At 42.0% G+C, this 20,367-nt stretch overlaps 1 long non-coding RNA gene across 14 annotated transcripts in view; it reads right to left on the bottom strand.

Moving 5' to 3' along the window:
* Positions 1-4,735, bottom strand: part of LOC142475406 (uncharacterized) — a 51,676-nt gene extending 46,941 nt beyond the window's left edge. For 3 of the 14 annotated variants that reach the window (XR_012790922.1, XR_012790928.1, XR_012790929.1), the window contains exons 1-3: positions 4,307-4,730; positions 2,424-2,543; positions 1,311-1,406 (exon numbers count right to left, since the gene is read on the bottom strand). This is a non-coding gene — a long non-coding RNA (uncharacterized LOC142475406). Of the gene's footprint in view, positions 1-1,310; positions 1,407-2,423; positions 2,544-3,821; positions 4,280-4,306 lie in introns of those variants that run through there. The other 11 variants (XR_012790925.1, XR_012790923.1, XR_012790927.1 and 8 more) reach the window with 8 other exon arrangements.
* Positions 4,736-20,367: the final 15,632 nt, after the last annotated feature.

Genomic DNA, 20,367 nt, shown 5'->3' with positions numbered 1-20,367 from the left:
GAAGGTACACAGTACCGGTAAAACAATACGTGCCAGTTCTATGCACCATATGAATTATAAGGGGATGTAAATCTCCCAGTCTCTCTCCATATCCGCAACAGAGCGGGCTCCGGTCAGTGGCATGGATGCCCATATATGGATATGCTCATATTTGGGCATCCCATGTCACTGACCGGAGCCGGCTCTGAGTATAGGGATATATGTGGAGACGCAGAGGTGCAAGGAAATGGGAGGAGGCATGGTGAGAAACAGGGAGAGACCACAGGAAGATAGAGGGCAACAACTTCCACAAGGTACGTGTATGTGTATAATTGTTTGTATTTTGTGCAGAGGGGGTAATTTCAGATAAAATACAATTCTCCATCCTCTACGAAACAATTCCACTTTGTTCAGTAAGCCAGAAAGTCTTGGTCCCATGGGGACTGAATTTTAATGCAAATAAGGTCCTTAATACACAATTAAAGAATATAGTTACTTATTCTCTACTGTAAGAAGTGCCACATTGCCCACTATTTGGGTCCTGTGCCCAGATTGTGACCATGCATGGCAGAGGGGAGATTCCCCCAACTCCAATTTGCTACACTCTCCAAGAGAGATAATTGTGATCAGAGGTGGAACTAGGGGAGGGGGTGAGCAGGGTCGCTGCCCAGGGAGTAACCTGACTGGGGGCACGGAAATCTCATTTAGTGCATATGTTGCGGCACTGCATTGATTGACCGGTCAATCTGCACTGCTGCCTGTCACAGTGACATCATGATCGGGCACTGTGATCAGCTATAGCACTGACCCAGGTGAGATAGTTCAGCACTTTACAAGGAGGGAACAGATGTTGTGGGTGACAGATGCTGGAGGTAGGCCAAGACTGTTGGCCAGAGTAACGTGGAGACTTACTGCACTCTGCATGCCCATCCTCTCCCTGACATCAGGGGAAGGAAGTGGCCCTGGGGTGTGTGTAGGTATACCAGATGTCAGTGTATGCATAAGTAAGTATGCCTGTGTAGTGGGAGGTGTAGGGGCGTTAAGCTGGAGGACTTAAACCAGGCACAAAAGCACATAGATACCTCTGATTATACCGCACCAAATGCTGATAATATCATGCTGTAGCAGCACTTTACAGAAGATGATGCAGATGTCATCAGTCGTTGGTGGGTTCATTAAATCAATCCATCATATAATAACCACACTGTGCATATGATGTACTGAATCAGTAACACCAGGAAAACATCTCCATGTTAGGGGTAGAGTTGAAGTTAACAGAATATGTCCAGCACTGTGGTGTGTAGCCCATAAATAATAATTGTGCACATTACCAGAACAACATACTGTCAACTGCAAGATCATTTTGCTGATTGTAGTGTATGCTCGTCCTGTGCAGTGTTGTAGTAGATCCATCTCTTCAGTGTTCACTGCAACAAAAGTAAGACATTGCATTAATATTACAGACGTTTGGGGGCTGAAATCTCACTTCGCTGCGGACAATTTCCCTTTGCATAAGATTCTTGTGATTATGTCAATGATGATCAATAACTACATCATAACACAGCCGCTCTATACAGAAGATGTACTTGCTATCAATGGTCATGGAGGTAATACGTCACACAATGTACAGATATAGCAAGGATTATTTCTTCCTCTGGTGCATTATGGCATTATGATGGGAAATGTTGAGATTCTGCATTATCAGCATCACTGAATCTTTTGGAAATTAAGTGATATTCTATGTTTTAATGCAATATTATGGATGATCAGCCAGTAAAATAATAAAAGCTTGCTGTATCTGTAGCCATGCTCTACCCATGATGTGCTGAATCAATGACTGCAGAGAGATTCAGAGTGGTAAACATGACTGGAACGCATCTCTAAATAATGGGCAGCAAAGCAGTGCAGAATAGGAGGTGAAAGTATTTAAAATGGAAGACCCTTAGCAGCTGTGTGGGGAGTAGACAGTACAGACTGACCAAGTAAATGGTAAAAGGAGTAACTTCAACATTACTTGGCTTTGTTCTCCACATTGAAGCTTTCCTCCTCTTTACATCACTAATACTGATGCCATGTGTAACCTGTACTGAGAGTTATATAATCTACTGGCCTAGATGAAACCATGTGATGCAAACAGGATCCATCCCACTCCAGATTCATAGAATTGAACCACCTCAGCTTTCATAACAATCACATAGAACTGCAGCTGTGCGCTACTGCACATGTTCTTGTTATGAATGGTAGTAGATGTGGTCCATGGGTCTTTACTTCATACTGTAGCCACACTCTACTCATGATGTATTGAATCAATGAAAACTTGCATGGTTCAGATCACAGGAAGGGGTAGAGTACAGATGAAAATATTCAATGTGAAACCCGTAGCAGCCGGATTGTGTGGAGTCAATAAAACGACAAATACTAAATGGTAAATGAGAAATATACACATTGCTTATCTGTCTCTGTGTAGTAATTTTCCTTCTCTTCAACTGTCCTTCAAATTTTCTCTTTTGCAAGAAAAGAAACACATGGCTTCAATATTCACTTCTGTTCTGCAGTCATCCCTCCTGAAATAAAAGTTAAACATTGCATTGTTATTATGATAATACATACAATAAACCTTGCTCCAAACCATTTGATGCAAAGCAAATCCACCTCCCACCCACAGCTGTGCTCTTTCTAGAGCATGCATGTCAAACTCCAGTCCTCGAGGGTCCCAAACAGGCCAGGTTTTCAGTAGGGATATCCTGAAAACCTGGCCTGTTTGCTGCCCTCGAGGACTGGAGTTTGACATCCTTGTTCTTGAGCTTCTACCACGCAAGTCATCCATGTGAGTGACACTGTACTGCAGTCCTGGTCTGCACACAATCTACTGAATCAATGACATCACACTGTAAAGGCAATCTACAAGATGTATTAGTTGTCCACACTTCCGAAATGTTACTTTTATGTCCGAATCACTTATTCCCATGACCTGATATTTGTATTTGTCATTTATAGGATTGTCACATGTATTACTACTGTGAAACACTATGTACATTAATAGTGCTATATAAATAAATACATACACATTTATATATATAATAATAATAACAGCATGTTCTTTTATAGCGCTGCTAGTTTTACGTAGCGCTTTACAGAGACATTTTGCAGACACAAGTCCCTGCCCCATAGAGCTTACAATCTATGACATTGGTGCCTGAGGCACAGAGGATATGAAGTGACTTGCCCAAGGTCACACACACACATAAATATATACATATATACACACACACACACAAAATATATATATATATATATATATATATAAAAAAAAATACATATAAATATACATATAAATATATACATATAATTATATACATACATATATACACGCATATATACATGCATATAAATATATACACACACACACACACACACACACACACACACACACACACACACACATATATATGAAAACTAACACAGAAAAAAAGAATCCCCTGAATAGCACTCTAACATACACAAATTGTATCAAAAAAGGTTTATTAATCACATACACATAAATGGTTAAAATGAGGAGCAGTAGTGACCTACAAAGCTGTTATAAACTGAACCTTAAGGTGTGGGGAAAAATGCTACACTGCAGTAATAAGTACACTCAGACCGGCCGGTCAAGTACTACCTAAGTTGAAGACCCCTGTGTGAAGTGCTTGTATGAAACTAGTATGTAACTAACAAGCAAGGAAATTAATAAGTTAATTATATAAGTTAGTAATATGATCCAAGCCTATAGATATGACACACACAGATGAGCAAAAAATTGGCAGATATAACTAACAAGCCAAAATAGGTAGCAAAAGTACTTAGACCAGTCCTGAGTGTACAGCAAAGTGTCCAGCAGAGTGATAGCAGATATCACCAGCTTAACTGCTCGTAGGTACAGGGAGAGTGAGTCTCAGCACATGCTCCTTTGCTTGGAGCACAGACTGCAAGATTCAGCGGAGCGAAGGAGAAACAGCTGAGATCACCACCACATCCTAGATGAGACAGACAAGTCCTGACATGCTTGTTTCACCAAATGCTTTGTCCGGGGGCTTAACATAAAGACAGTTGATAGATGTATTTGAAGTTGCATATTCTGTGCCGTGGATTAATCAGTACACTGAAAGCAACTGAAGATGGTACAGTAGCTGTGATAGGTTGGCCTCATAGCTCCTCCTTCAATGGAGGAATCGTCTCACAGAGCACTTAACTCCCTAAATGCCCAAAGAAAAAAGTAAGCATGCAGTACTTAAAGTGAAAGTAAAATGAGAAATGAAATAAACACACACATTGAAAAATCACTCACCCGACTGAGAGCGCCTTCTACAGAGCGCTGTACCACTGCTCAGCTAGCAGCTAAAACTGTCTCATTTTCCCACCATTGAAGTTTACACATGTCCACGCCCCACTCTAACAAGACGCTGTGTACGGAAGCTAGCAGGAGACAAACTAGTGAGAGAAGGCGTAGCTGCTAGCCACACTCCACGAGGTGCATTGTGGGAAATGTAGTTCTTTGCCTGCTAGCTTCTCTGACTGGTTACTGATCACGTGATGTCACTAGGGGCGGGATTAGTGTGTTGCAATGTAACGGCCCGGCTGTATGATTGTCACAGAAGGGGGGAGCCTGAGAATGTCACGGATTTAATTACACATGTAATGATGTAATAACACAGCCATGAACTAAGCCAGTATACTTATGGTCATGTGATGTTTACAATGCTTTTATTAACATTATTGTGTGGGTTTGGGCTGAATTAAACTTGTATGGGATTGTCACTTTAATATCACAGTACCACTACTGTTTAACACTTAGAATGACCTCCTGATTACAGATTATTAGGGACAGACTTAAAAAGGCCTGTGTAAATATTTATTATAGAGTGGCCTCTTTACTTTATAATATCAGGGAGTATCAGACAGGCCTGTGTTTATTTTTAATATACATTAGGGTGACCTGACTCCAGATTATTGGCTTTCCCGCTGACAAATGCATATTTTCCTATACTGTGTTAATTTTGTTAGAACAAAATAAATATTCATGCGCTAAATGACAGTACCAGTGTGAGTCCCAATAAGAAGTAGTGAGGTAAAAAACCATGGTACCAGCAACATATGTAACTGATGGGGAGGGTGCTAAAATATATGGAGTGTGGCGTCCTGATTGCTAAATGAGGTGTATTATATCATAAGTGCATATAACAATATCCCTCATAGCAATCTATTAAGAACCAACAAGAACTAGGTAGCACAATAATCAGTGCTGCAGTTATAGCCTAATAATAATTATATATATATATATATATATATATATATATATATATATATATGTAACCCATATTCCCCCACCCAATCGCAGATAGGGTGCATGTGAGGGGAGCTATATGTATTACCCAGTGGGGTGCTTTACCTGTGAGGCTCACAGGAGGCCTGAGCCTCCGCCAATGAGAGCCTGGGGTGTATCCTCCTGAACAATACTATATGGTGCAGCGCCTCCACCTGTGATGGCTCCAAGCAGAGTGGGAGTTGTTCCTCACAGGACAATAATATAATATCACGCACACAGCATATAAAAGAACAGTGACTTTTCTAACAGTAACATAACTATGCATGTCATACATTAAGTGTCTCTCTTCTAGGAGACACAGTAACTCACGTGTCTCGCAGGATGCAACCCCTCACCGTGTACCCACACCATGTCCAACTCCCCACACCACAACCCCACCCCCAAAGTAAGGTATGTGTGTGTGTGACTGCACAGCCACTATGTACTGATTTATAGTTGGTGCACTTATGGATGTTACCTGCCGAGCGCTCCAGCGCTAGGACCTGCAAACAGACTTTGCAAAGGATCCGACGGTGAAGATACATCAGGGTTACCTTCCAGGGCGATCCCACCCGGTTGGTTGCTGCTGTGCTTGAAGAGGTCTGATCCTAAACCTCTGTAATGGTGCTGCGACAGTCTCTGCTTCCTTCACTTCTCTCTCTCTCTAAAGTGACAGGTTCCTGTACTAGGGCCTGTCCCTGTGACCACCCACCCTCACTAGTGGGAAGTCAGGGCCTCAACTCTAGCCTGGGGATTTCTGGCCTAGGGCAGAATCTCGCAGCTCTCTGCCCACCTTCTTTCCCCCTCTGTCCCCTAAGTCTCACTCACTCATGTGCTTCCCAGTCTGCTTCCTGACTGCACAAAACAATGTATCAAATTCCCTGCTGCAGAGAATCTGCAAGTCTCAGTGGCTGGTTGGCTGCAGGTGACAGGGAACATAGGGCATTCACCAGAGGCTGCTGGGGGATGTAGTCCACTCAGAACCTCTTTCCTATGGGGACTGTGTGCGCGGTCTCTACTGCACCTGTGCAAAGCTGTAGTGGCCACCGCTACACATAACTGCACCTGCGCAACCTACCAGATCTCCTGTACACTTGTAATGGCCACCACTACCCTTGCCAACCTCTGCGTATTGCGCGAACCTCGCGCCAAACACAACATGGCCGCTGTGGCTATCTGCGCATGCTCGAGCATCAGGGCCCCCGACGGCGCCGGCACAGATAGCGGCGCCAACTGGGAAAAGTCGCCATCCCCTTCCCCCACTGCCACAGGGGTAAGGCAAGGGGCAAAGGAACATCAGGGAAACCGGGAGTGGCCCCCTTACATATATATATATATTTTGTGGTTGACAAATCACCCAAAAATCTACTCGCTGAACAAAAAAATCTACTCATCACCTAGCCCCGCCCCAGGCCCGCTTTAAAAAAAATTGAATAAATTCCTAGTAAGAACAACATTTGTTTTTGACAAGTTTATTTATTGTATTACATTATACTACAATTAGTCCTTGTTAAGAGTGTGTGTGTGACACAGAGAGAGTGTGCGTGTGTGTGTGACAAAGAGAGTGTGTGAGACACAGAGAGTGTGTGAGACACAGAGAGTGTGTGAGACACAGAGAGTGTGTGAGATAGGGTGAGGCAGAGGGTGACAGGGTGAGGCAGAGGGTGACAGGGTGAGGCAGAGGGTGACAGGGTGAGACAGAGAATGACAGAGGTTGACAGGGAGAAAATGGGTGACATGGTGTGACACAGGGTGACAGGGTGAGACAGAGGGTGACAGGGTGAGACAGAGGGTGACAGGGGGAAACAGAGGGTGACAGAAAGTGAGACAGAGGGTGACAGAAAGTGAGACAGGGGGTGACAGAAAGTGAGACAGAGGGAGACAGGGTGGGTGACATTCTCCCACTTACACACACACACACACACACACACACACACACACACACACACACACACACACACACACACACACACACACACACACACACACACACACACACACACACACACACTCTCCCTCTTACACACACACACTCTCTCTCCCTCTCACACACACACACACACACAGACAGACATCAAACCCCTCCCCTCTGCGAGAGCGAGGGTCCGCCCTCACAAATTCCTCTATCCCTCTTATCAGCGGTGCAGACAGGAGATGAAATACAGCAGTGACCGCACGACCCTTCTTTTGGCGATGTTACATATAAATACTGGTAATAGTAAAAAGCAGAACAAATAATATAAAAAGGCAATTGCTTGCTTGGGAAGTAGCTTCTGCTGGGCCCAATTTGAGGAATCCCTTGTCAGTAGGGCCGCCAGCAGAAATCTTGGGGCCCAGGACAAATGCAAGGATCAGGCCCCCCTCCCTACCCCATAGCACACCTACCATGACATTTTTTTTAGGGCACAACTTTTACTCAAATGGTAGTGTTGCAAGGCCTATTTCACACCTCGCAAACCCCCCCATTTTACACTTTGTAGGCCCCCTCTATTTCCCTCCCTTTTCCCATGTATTTTTCTTCCCTCTGTCTCACCTCTCACTTTCCCCCCGCCATCAATTACCCAACTCTCCCTCTAAACCTGCCCCCCCTCACATGTATTTCTTACCCCTACTCCCTCTTTTCCTCACTCTCTCTCCCCCCTCTCTCCTCTCACCCTTCCATCAATTACAACACTCTGACTCAATTCCCTCTCCCTCACATAATTCCACCCACAAAATATATGCCAAAAAAAAACCACCCCAATGCAAAAAAATTCCCACCCCCAAATACATACAAAAAAATCTGCAACCCCCAAATTCACACAACCACCCACCTCCCCAATGCACATAAAACCCCTCCAATTCATATAAAAAAGCCCCAAGACATATATAGAAGCCCCCACTCCCTCCCAATACGTTTAAAAACATATGACTACTTCCTGTATCAGGAAAGGGATTCCCTGGGCCCGCAGTAGCTGGTCTCCAAACAGCTGACAAAGCTCTGTGATCATACAGGATGCCTCTGCACAGCCTAGGAGTGCTGCAGCTAAGGCAACGGGTTCTAGCTCATGCTAGCTGGTGGCAAATGCTCCAACACTAACTCGTAATGCATTTCGCCACTAGGTGACTTCATCTGAGATACCCCAGATGGGGAACAGCCCCCAATTTATACACTGGGAGTGCAATGTCTATAGATGGTGATTGGTGCAAATAAATTCAGTGGTATAACACTATATGACCTAAGTTTACCTCCTCCCAGCATGTGAAATGGGTTGACTGTCAGCTCCTTGGGTAAAAGATTTTTTAAATAAATATAATAAAATAAATAATGGCATAAAATTGACATGAATAAAAATACATATGAATGAGCTCAAACATCCTCAGCTAGGGAAAACTCAACAATAACATTTTAAGAGAGGTATTATTTGGTCCTTGACACTTTGATGCCCATTTATTAAACATACATGAATAATAATAAACATAAAAGTGCAAGTAATTATGGGTATGAATATATTTTTAAAAAGCCATAATGAGAAAAAAACTTAATGGTTAAAAGTATTTTTCTTTTTTTCACCCAAGTGTTTTCATTATAGCACTTATAGTGCTAGTGAAATCCATATAGGAACTAAAGTTAAAATAATTTTTATTAAAGTTCTAACAATAATAAAATGATAAAATCAAAATGGGAAACAATGTTAATACATAATGTCTGCTCGGTAGGCATCCTATTCAATCTAGGCAATATCATAACACTTTTCATTCATTGAGGTTTGCCCAAAGCTATTCGTGTAAGTTACATTTCAACCTGTTCCAGGCTTTGGGCCTAGAAAATCTAATCACCCCTTCATATAACAAAAGTGGGAAAAGTTCATAATGCTCCACCTACTTAGAGAATATTAGGGGATCTTATGAAGATATCTCTGTGCACTCGTATATTTGCTGGCTGTTTTGTTCAATAAATGGTTCATTAAGCATAATACAATCTCAAATTCTAATTTTAATTTTATTAGATTATATCGGTGTCCCTGTATTCAACAGTTTTTGTAAGCTTGCAATACCTATTACTTAATGGGCATGCATTTTAAATGACTCTTCAGATTTACATAGGAACCGCTGTACATCTCTGACTATAGTGCTCCTGAGCCCTTGATATCCCCTTATCAGAAAATTCCTTGATTCGGTTTATCACCTTCCTGATAGCTACTGAAAGGACTACGAATCCCTTGACATTAGTGCGCCGATGTTCTAAAAACTTTTTGCACATTGTTCGTTTCGTATGGCCTACATAGTGTAGGCCGCATGTGCATGTCAGGAGATATACCACATATTGAGTATTACAGTTGATGAATCCCTTTATCTGAAAGGATTCCTTGGTTGTACCTGCTGTAAACTCTGTGTTTCTTTGTTTCTATTTGCTATATGTGTACTGGTGAGACACCATTGCGCCCACATTTGTAGCATCCAGGAGGGCGCTCTGAAATCCAATAGTCATTTATACTCGTTTAACAAAAACTAGATTATTTATTTATAAAATGTTTACCAGGAAGTAATACAGTGAGAGTTACCTCTCATTTTCAAGAATGACCTGGGAACAGAGTTATAACCATACATGATTACATTAAATTAACAGGGTTATACAGTCAACTCACTGACATATTAATGATACAATGTATGTAGTATATCTGAGGAATTGCATCAAGAATTATAGAGTAGATAGAGGATAATAATAAATAGGGAAATAATTGTGTGGTCATGTTATACTCACTATCTGTGTGCAGTGCAGTCAGTATATATATATATATATATATATATATATATATATATATATATATATATATATATATATATATATAGAGAGAGAGAGAGAGAGAGAGAGAGAGAGAGAGATAGAGAGAGAGAGAGACAATCAAGTGGTTTCTTCTTCTCTTAGCCAAAGACGTACTACTCTATGTTCCTTTTCTCATTCTCCTATTTTTGTACCTTGGTATAATTGTATATAAATACTTCACAGCATATGTTCCACCAAAGTAACCACGTCAGGGATGACAGCGACCAACAGTGGCACTACTGTGTTTAGGGTTCTACAGTGCACAGCCACCCTCCACTACCCATCTGGTATTTCCACAGCCCAGATAGTTAAACAAACTGGCTGCGGTCCATATTACCTCTGACTCCAGCAATGCTTGAACAGTTTCCCCTATCTCTTTCTGCTCAATTTATTGGATACATAGCTTTGGATATATTTCAGCATTCTATGACACTCAGGATAGCGCTCATGATGTCATCAACAACCAAGGGACTCCCAATAGTTTCTGTTATGTGATCAATTTTTACTGCACGCAGTCCTGAGTATACTATCATCTTTGCCACAGTTGAGAGTCTGGCACATTTCTCTGCTGTACAAAGGTATCAGAGAACACATCCAGGCATTCAGTATACATCCCAGTTAGGCAGCGCTTATAGTAAGTGCGACGCGACGGGAGCAACGCTGGCGACTCAAAATTTGGAGCCGGGGAAATCAGATTTTTCAGAGGCTGTCGCCACATGTGACAGCCTCTGAACCAATCAATGCCCATGTCGCCAGCGACATCCCCGAAAGTTAAATTATAACTTTCGCGGGTGACGTCACCCATCACTTCGCCAGTCGCGTTGCTGGCACTATAAGCATGACCTAGGGGAGGGCCCAGGAGACTCCCATACAACTCTGGAGAGTTTCTCTTAATTAAAGTAACTTTCCACTATGTATCCTGTTCACAGCAATGCAGTACTAACTACATTTAAGCATGTCTGTAAGATACAAAAGTTAACCCATCATGCACCTTGGCCTAGGGAGGATTTGTTCCTATAAAGTACACCCAGTTTGGCAATGATTTTGGATGTTAGATTATCAATATGCAACTCAAATTTTAAATGGGAGTGAAACCAGATGCCCAGATATTTAAAATTAGTGACACTTTAGTTGGCTTCAATTAATTACTGCATTTATAAAATTCTGCAGAGCATCTAGTAACCTTGTAATATTAAGAGATGGCAGCCTTGGTATGTTATGCCTCTTTTTTCCTGTATACCGCAAAGGATTTTGTGGCCTATTCTAGTAACTCTGAAGTGAGGCAAACCACTTCTAAATAGCTCTCTTTATGTGAATTGGCCTACTTTGCTATGCTGTAAGCCAGGCCTGCACAGCTCCAGTCCTCGAGAGCCGCAAACAGGCCAGGTTTTCAGGATACCCTAACCCTAACTTCTTTCACTGCAGCCATTGTAATCAGACACTGCTAATGGAGGGTATGATACATTCTCTACCACTGAAAGAATATACATCTCAGTGGTAGACGGCTGATAAGAAGCTGTTTCAGTTTGGTTCTGCCAATTCGATCGGTTTAAAAAATCCTCAATTTTCAGGTCTATGTATGTTGATCTGATTTCTTAGGCTTTCAAGACGTTATAGCAGTCCTGTTTTTAGTGCTCATTCTCTCCCCCTTTATCTCTCAACTTTTCTCTCTCCCTTTATCACTCACTCCCCCTTTATCTCCTTCTATATGACCCTTGCCTCACTTCCCCTGACTCAAACTAATCAATCTTTAATCACCTCTCTCTACCTCTTCTCCCTCTCCCACTCCCTTCTCGCTCCCTTCTCTCTCACTCTCCCTTCTCTCCATTTTTTCACTCGGACTCCCACTCTATCTCTTTCACTTAAACCCGTCTCTTGCTCTCACACATATTCCCAAAGAGTAACCCTTTTTTTATAAACTGTAGATACCTTACATTTTAGCTATTTGCACTTCGATATTTGTATCACGAGGAATTCCTCTAATAACACTGTTCCTTTTTTTGTGTGTACATATACACACAATAAAAATGCATAGGTTTTGGACGTCAGAGTATCAATATGCAACCTAAATGTTAAATGGGAGTGAAACCATACTAGGCCCAGATATTTAAAACTAGTGACAATTTATTTGGCTTAAAAAATTATTGCATTAAAAAATTCCGTGGAACATCTACCCTTCCTTTTTTTATGTATCCTGTGCTTGGATTGCAGCGGTCTGTCCCTCATCAAGTTAGAGAGCACTGGTATTAGTATCTCAGATTTATTTTGATTTTTGGTGTGCAAAATTTTTCCACATTACATAGCACTTGTGAGCAAGACATCCAGTCCAGCCACTGCTGATGGGACACTGTACTTTCACTGATCGCTATATCTGAGCTATTGGGAAACAATTTTAAACACTATTACATTCTCTGCTCTTTCTCTCAGCTGCTATCTCGGTCATTGTGCCCAGCATATGGCGTCATCAGGCATATTAATGCTTCCAACATCCCAGGAGAAAATGGTTATATTGTTTTGAACAAGGGGCCTATTTCTGATGACTTATTCCTGAATTAGTAATATGTGTCATATATCTTGGCTCAATCAGAGGCTTGGTTGAAAACTGAGCCCCTGATGGAACCACATGTGCTTAAGGTGGGATATCCTGAAAACCTGACCTGTTGGACAGGCTTGAGTACTGGAGTTGAGAACCCCTGTTCTAACATTTATCTTCCTACCAGTACATAGGTAATTTCAAGAAATTAAACAAAAAAAGGTAGAAAAACTTTAAACAGGAAAATAACCATACTGTAACTTGTAAACCTTGAGAAATCTTAATAGGGTCATGTCACACTGAAAATATAGTATTCCCAGGTGTAACCCTTGCATTCATCAGCCAGATATGTTGAGTCTTTAAGTTGCATTCATTGTTTTGAAATAGACTTGGTATTTTATGTCTCTTTTTTCCTGTACACCGTAAAGGATTTTGCGGCCTAGTCTAGAAACTCTGAAGTGAGACAAATCACTTCGAAAGAGCACTCTAGATGCGAATTGGCATGGTTTGCTATGCTGCAAGCCCTTCTCGCATGTCCAATCTGTATCTAAAAAGGCTTTGTACGAAGCTGTTTCAGTCTGGTTCCGCCAATTCGATCGGTTTTAAAAAATCCTTCATTTTCAGTGTATGTTGATCTGATTTCTTAGGCTTTAAAAACATTAAGGCAGTCCTGTTTTAAGAGCTCATTCTCTCCCCCTTTCTCTCTCCCTTTATCACTCACTCCCCCTTTATCTCTCTCGATATGACCCTTGCCGTACTTCCCCGACTAAAACTGCCCCCTCTTTAAACACCACTCTTTACCTCTGCTCTCTCTCCCTCTCCCTTCTCTCTCCCTCTCCCTTCTCTCCCCCTCTCCCTTCTCTTTCATTTTCCCTTCTATCTCACATTCCCTTCTCTCTCACTTTCCCTTCTCTCCATTTTTCACCCTGACTCCCACTCTATTTCTTTCACTCAACCCGTCTCTTGCTCTCACACATACTCCCAAAGAGTAACCCTAGAAAATACAAGAGATATCTAGAAATCTAATTGCAAGGTAATAAGTCACATTAAGTGAAATGCACAATGGAATAGTCCCCCCCTTTTTTTTTATAAACGGTAGATTCCTTACATTTTAGCTATTTGCACTTCTATATTTGTAACACTGATAATTCCTATAATAACACTGTTACTTTTTTTTAGTTTGTACATGCACACACACACAATTAAATGACCTATCTCAGTACCTCAGATAGACACAGACACACACACACGCCTATGCAGTAAGCGTTCATAAGCCACTTATCAAGCACTTAATGCCTACTGCTATTCAGTAAGCAGTGATAGTGGGTGATAAGGCGGGAAGGTTGGAAGAGATCACGTGCCACTACATGGGTATTCTGAAGTATACACAGCGTGAAGTGTTCGAATAAAGGCCGCTGCTGCTGCAGCTGTACATTCATATGTGCAATAATGAAAGAAAAATCAATGGCGTCTATCCTCATACAATGAGTTTTGGATTCAAATAAGGCATTTCATAGCACAAGGAGAAAAACATATTAGTTAGTAATTTTGCATTTAAAATGGGAAATGCTCAATAATATAATAATATAATTTATAATAATATAATATAGGTCCCTGCCCCATGGAGCTTACAATCTATGTTTTTGGTGCCTGAGGCACAGGGAGATAAAGTGACTTGCCCAAGGTCACAAGGATCTGACACCAGGAATTGAACCAGGCCCCAGGCTTCAAACTCTCAGTGCCACTCAGTGTCTTTTACTCACTGAGCCACTCCCTCTCCACAAGAGTGCAAGAGAGCAAGAAAGCAAGAAAGCAAGAAATCAAGAAAGCAAGAAAGCAACTGTCTATACTTCCTAATGTGTGGATTCAGAACCACAAACATGAAAAAATATATAATTAAGCAATAATTAAGAGCGGAGAGAAAAATACTAAAATAATTCAGTCAATTCATAGTGAATTAAAAGAAATTAGAGAATTAGTACATGTAAAATATTTTTATTTGTTAAGAATAGATTGATTTAAGATGACACACACACACACACACACACACACACACACACACACACACACACACACACACACACACACACACACACACACACACACACACACACACACACACACACACACACACACACACACACACACACACACTTAAATGACATCCCAGGACCTCAGACACACACACTGACATTACAATAAGCAGAATAGATACATTTCGTTTTTGTTACAATTTGTCTCACTCCCAGTTGTAAGACATCAATCATTGTAAACTCTTGCACTCCAGGATGAGTTTGCAGCAAAGCTTCATGGGCACTGTAGTTTTTTTGTCTCTGCTACAAATTCTCTAATTGGTCACTGATCATGTGATGTCAGATGGGCCTGGGCTTCAATTCAAAGTGTTTAACCGAGTGGTGTGTGTCTCAAATACAGTAAGTTGCTTTATTTTTTTATCTCTGGGAATCTTCTGTGATTAAAGAGGGTCTGTTACTGAAAAAGCACAAAGCTGCTGATTACTTTCTGTTTAATAGAGAAATATTCATAAGGTATCAGTGTTTATTTGAGATGTGTCTGTACCTGAAAGGCTCAACCACCCCTGTTTGTGGGGCTCTTGTGTATGAAATAGCCCAGAGCAACTACCCCTAGAGATAATATACACACATACACACCCACATACTGTAATGTGTGTGTTTGTGTGTGTGTGTGTATATATCCACTTTTTATTGTCTCTATAAGAGTTCTGATAAAGATTGTAAATACTGTAAATGTTTATCAGAGTTGATCAAAAAAGATTTGATCAGAAGAGTTGCCCTGTAAATTATCTATTCAGAGCAGCAATACCACTATATATGTTAGACAGTGATTGTGGTTTGAATGGTGAATTTTGCAAGTATCTATCTGCGAGTTAATAAGATACAAAACATTTACAGACCTGCTGTTATTACTCTGTGAGTTATGATATGATCTCAAACTGTGATTTTTGCCAACATTTGTTTGCTAGCTAGCCACATACAAATCAATTACAGACCTGCTGTTATTACTCTGAGAGTCATGATATGATGATATATGGCAAGAGATCCAAATAATCCTCATCCTATTTACATATCAGCCACAAAAAGGGATTTTTAATAATGTATATGTGTTTTTAATTATCTATGTAGAATTAATAAAATGTTATTATTTTCTGATATCCGCAGTGATTCTGGCCAACCTGACAGATCTGCAGTAATATACTGCAAGACCAATTTGTTTGCTAGCTAGCCACATGCAAATCAATTACAGACCTGCTGTTATTACTCTGAGAGTCATGATATGATGATATATGGCAATAGATTCAAATAATCCTCATCCTATTTACATATCAGCCACAAAAAGGGATTTTTAATAATGTATATGTGTTTTTAATTATCTATGTAGAATTAATAAAATTTTATTATTTTCTGATATCCGCAGTGATTCTGGCCAACCTGACAGATCTGCAGTAATATACTGCAAGACCAATTTGTTTGCTAGCTAGCCACATACAAATCAATTACAGACCTGCTGTTATTACTCTGAGAGTCATGATATGATGATATATGGCAATAGATCCAAATAATCCTCATCCTATTTACATATCAGCCACAAAAAGGGATTTTTAATCATGTATATGTGTTTTTAATTATCTATGTAGAATTAATAAAATTTTATTATTTTCTGATATCCGCAGTGATTCTGGCCAACCCTGACAGATCTGCAGTAATATACTGCAAGACCAATTTGTTTGCTAGCTAGCCACATACAAATCAATTACAGACCTGCTGTTATTACTCTGAGAGTCATGATATGATGATATATGGCAATAGATCCAAATAATCCTCATCCTATTTACATATCAGCCACAAAAAGGGATTTTTAATCATGTATATGTGTTTTTAATTATCTATGTAGAATTAATAAAATTTTATTATTTTCTGATATCCGCAGTGATTCTGGCCAACCTGACAGATCTGCAGTAATATACTGCAAGACCAATTGTTGTCTACCTTTACCATACGAATGACAATAGAGTGCTGTATATAAGGGGAACTCTTCTGATCAAATCTTTTTTGATCAACTCTGATAAACATTATATCTATACCCCTTGAGCACCTGTCGTTTGATCCTATATACCTATTCATAACGGTGATTGCGGTCACATTCACGTACTTTAAATACTGTACATGTAAATTTTTCTTTGGTTTGAAATATGGTATTCATTGGTTTATCATCAACCAGCCCTGTTTGTGGGTGGCTCTTTGCATAGTTCTGTGTATTCTCTGTGTTTTTTCTGTTAAGTTTGCTGAGTAACCTTGTGATATAAAGAGATGGCAGCCCTTAGTTTGTTATGCCTCTTTTTTCCCCTGTAAACCTCAATGGCTTTGGCGGCCTATCCTAGCCACTCTGAAGTGAGACAAACCGCTTCTAAAGAGTACTCTAGATGCAAATGTAAATAAAAAGTATAATAGAATTTGAACACATGGCTGCTCAACTCAAGTCCTTAAGCCACGAAACATGTCTGAATTTCAGGATTTTCCAGCTTCAGCACAAGTGGCTCAAACAGAGGCTTGTTTGAAGACAGAGACCCTGATTGAGCCCCTGTGCTGAAGCAGGGACTGATTAAAGCATCTGTGTTGAAGCTTGGATATCCTGAACACCTGACCTCCCTTCTCTCTCTCCCTTTCCCTTCTCTCTCTCTCTCCCTCTCCCTTCTCTCTCCTCCCCCTCCCTTCTCTCTCACCTCTCCCTTATAACTCCCTTGTCATTCCCTCTCCCTCTCCCTTCTCTCTCTCACCATTCCTTTCTCTCTCACCCTCTTCCTTCTCTCTGTCTCTCCCTCTCTCTTCTCTCTCTCTCCCTTCTCTCCTCCTCTCTCCCTCTCCTTCTCTCTCCCTCTCCCTTCTCTCTCCCTTTTCCTTGTCACTCCCTCATCACTCTCTCTCTCTCCTTCTCTCTCTCTCTCTCTCTCTTCTCTCTCTCTCTCTCTCTCTCTCTCCTTCTCTCTCTCTCTCTCTCTCTCTCCTCTCCTCTCTCTCTCTCTCTCTCTCTCTCTCTCTCATTCTCTCTCCCTTCTCTCTCTCCTTCTCCATCTTCTTCTTCTCCATCTCCCTTCTCTCTACATCTACCTTCTCTCTCTCCCTATCCCTCTCTCTCTCTCCCTATCCCTTCTCTCTCCCTATCCCTTGTCGCTCCCTCTCCCTTGTTTCTACCTCTCCTTGTCTCTCCAATTCTCTCTCCCTCTTCCTTCTCTCTCCCTCTTCCTTCTCTCTCCCTCTTCCTTCTCTCTCCCTCTTCCTCTCTCTCCCTCTTCCTTCTCTCTCCCTCTTCCTTCTCTCTCCCTCTTCCTTCTCTCTTCCCTCTTCCTTCTCTCTCCATCTTCCTTCTCTCTCCCCTCTTCCTTCTCTCTCCCTTTCCATTCTCTCTCCCTTTTCCTTTCCCCTCCCTTTTCCTTCTCTCTCCCTCTCCCCTTCTCTCTCCCTCCTCTCTTCCTTGTCACCCCCTTCTCTCTCCCCTCTCCCTTCTCTCTCCCTCCTCTCTTCCTTGTCACCCCCTTCTCATCTCCCCTATCCCTTCTCTCTCCCCTTTCCTTGTCTCTCCCTCTCCCTTGTCTCTCCATTCTCTCTCCCTTTCCTTCTCCTCTCCCTTTTCCTTCTCTCTCCCTTTCCCTCTCTCTTCTCCTTTCTTTCTCTCTCCCTTTTCTTTCTCTCTCCCTTCTCTCTCCCTTCTCTCTCCCTTTTCTCACTCCCTTCTCTATCCCTCTGCCTTCTCTCTCCCTTCTCTCTCCCTATCCCTTCTCTCTCCCTCTTCCTTCTCTCTCCCTCTTCCTTCTCTCTCCCTCTTCCTTCTCTCTCCCTTTCCAATCTCTCACCCTTTTCCTTGTCTCTCCATTCTCTCCCTTTCCTTTCCCCTCCCCCTTTCCATCGCTCTCCCTCTCCCTTCTCTCTCTCCTCCACTCCCTTCTCTCTCTCTCCCCCTCCCTTCTCTCTCCCTCTCGCTTATAACTCCCTCATCATTCCCTCTCCCTTGTCTCTCCATTCTCTCTCCCTTTCCTTCTCTCTCCCTTTTCCTTCTCTCTCCCTTTCCCTTCTCTCTCCCTTTTCTTTCTCTCTCCCTTTTCTTTCTCTCTCCCTTCTCTCTTCCCTTCTCTCTCCCTTTTCTCTCACTCCCTTCTCTATCCCTCTGCCTTCTCTCTCCCTTCTCTCTCCCTATCCCTTCTCTCTCCCTCTTCCTTCTCTCTCCCTCTTCCTTCTCTCTCCCTCTTCCTTCTCTCTCCCTTTCCAATCTCTCTCCCTTTTCCTTGTCTCTCCATTCTCTCCCCTTTCCTTTCCCCTCCCCTTTCATCGCTCTCCCTCTCCCTTCTCTCTCTCTCCACTCCCTTCTCTCTCTCTCCCCCTCCCTTCTCTCTCCCTCTCCTTATAACTCCCTCATCATTCCTCTACCTCTCTCTCTCCCTCTCCCTTCTCTCTCTCTCCCTTTCCCTTCTCTCTCACCCTCTTCCTTCTGTCTGTCTCTCCCTCTCCCTTCTCTCTCTCTCCCTTCTCTCTCTCCCTTCTCTCTCTCCTCTCTCCCTCTCCCTTCTCTCTCCCTCTCCCTTCTCTCTCCCTTTTCCTTGTCACTCCCTCATCACTCTCTCTCTCCCTTCTCTCTCTCTCTCCCTTCTCTCTCTCCCTCTTCCTTCTCTCTCCCTATCCCTTGTCGCTCACTCTCCCTTGTTTCTACCTCTCCCTTGTCTCTCCATTCTCTCTCCCTCTTCCTTCTCTCTCCCTCTTCCTTCTCTCTCCTCTTCCTTCTCTCTCCCTCTTCCTTCTCTCTCCATCTTCCTTCTCTCTCCCTCTTCCTTCTCTCTCCCTTTCCTTCCCCTCCCTTTTCCTTCTCTCTCCTTCTCTCTCCCTTCTCTCTCCCTCCTCTCTCCCGTGTCACTCCATTCTCTCTCCCTATCCCTTTTCTCTCTCCCTCTTCCTTCTCTCTCCCTATCCCTTGTCGCTCCCTCTGCCTTGTTTCTACCTCTCCTTGTCTCTCCATTCTCTCTTCCTTTTCCTTCTCTCTCCCTTTTCCTTCTATCTCCCTTTCCTTCTCTCTCCCTTTTCCTTCTCTCTCCCTTTCCCTTCTCTCTCCCTTTTCTTTCTCTCTCCCTTCTCCATATCCACATTTATTGACTATAAGAGTTCTGATAAAGATTGTAAGTACTGTAACTTGTAATGTTTATGCGGTTAGAAATATGGTATTCATTGGTTTATCATCAACCAGCCCTTTTTGTGGGTGGCTCTTGTGTATGAAATAGTCCATAGCACCTACCCCTAGAGATAATGTACACATACACACCCACATACTGTAATGTGTGTGTGTGTGTGTGTGTGTATATCCACATTTATTGTCTACAAGGGTACTGATAAAGATTGTAAGTACTGTAACTTGTAATGTTTATGCAGTTTGAAATATGGTATTAATTGGTTTATCATCAACCAGCCCTGTTTGTGGGGCTCTTTTGTGTGAAATAGCCCAGAGCACCTACCCCTAGAGATAATGTACACATATACACCCACATACTGTAATGTGTGTGTTTATATCCACATTTATTGTCTATAAGAGTTCTGATAAAGATTGTAAGTACTGTAACTTGTAATGTTTATGTGGTTTTAAATATGGTATTCATTGGTTTATCATCAACCAGCCCTGTTTGTGGGG

This window comes from Ascaphus truei, unplaced genomic scaffold (assembly GCF_040206685.1).
Source record: "Ascaphus truei isolate aAscTru1 unplaced genomic scaffold, aAscTru1.hap1 HAP1_SCAFFOLD_1214, whole genome shotgun sequence".
NCBI classification, from domain to species: domain Eukaryota; kingdom Metazoa; phylum Chordata; class Amphibia; order Anura; family Ascaphidae; genus Ascaphus; species Ascaphus truei.
This window is presented reverse-complemented; position numbering and strand designations above follow the sequence as displayed.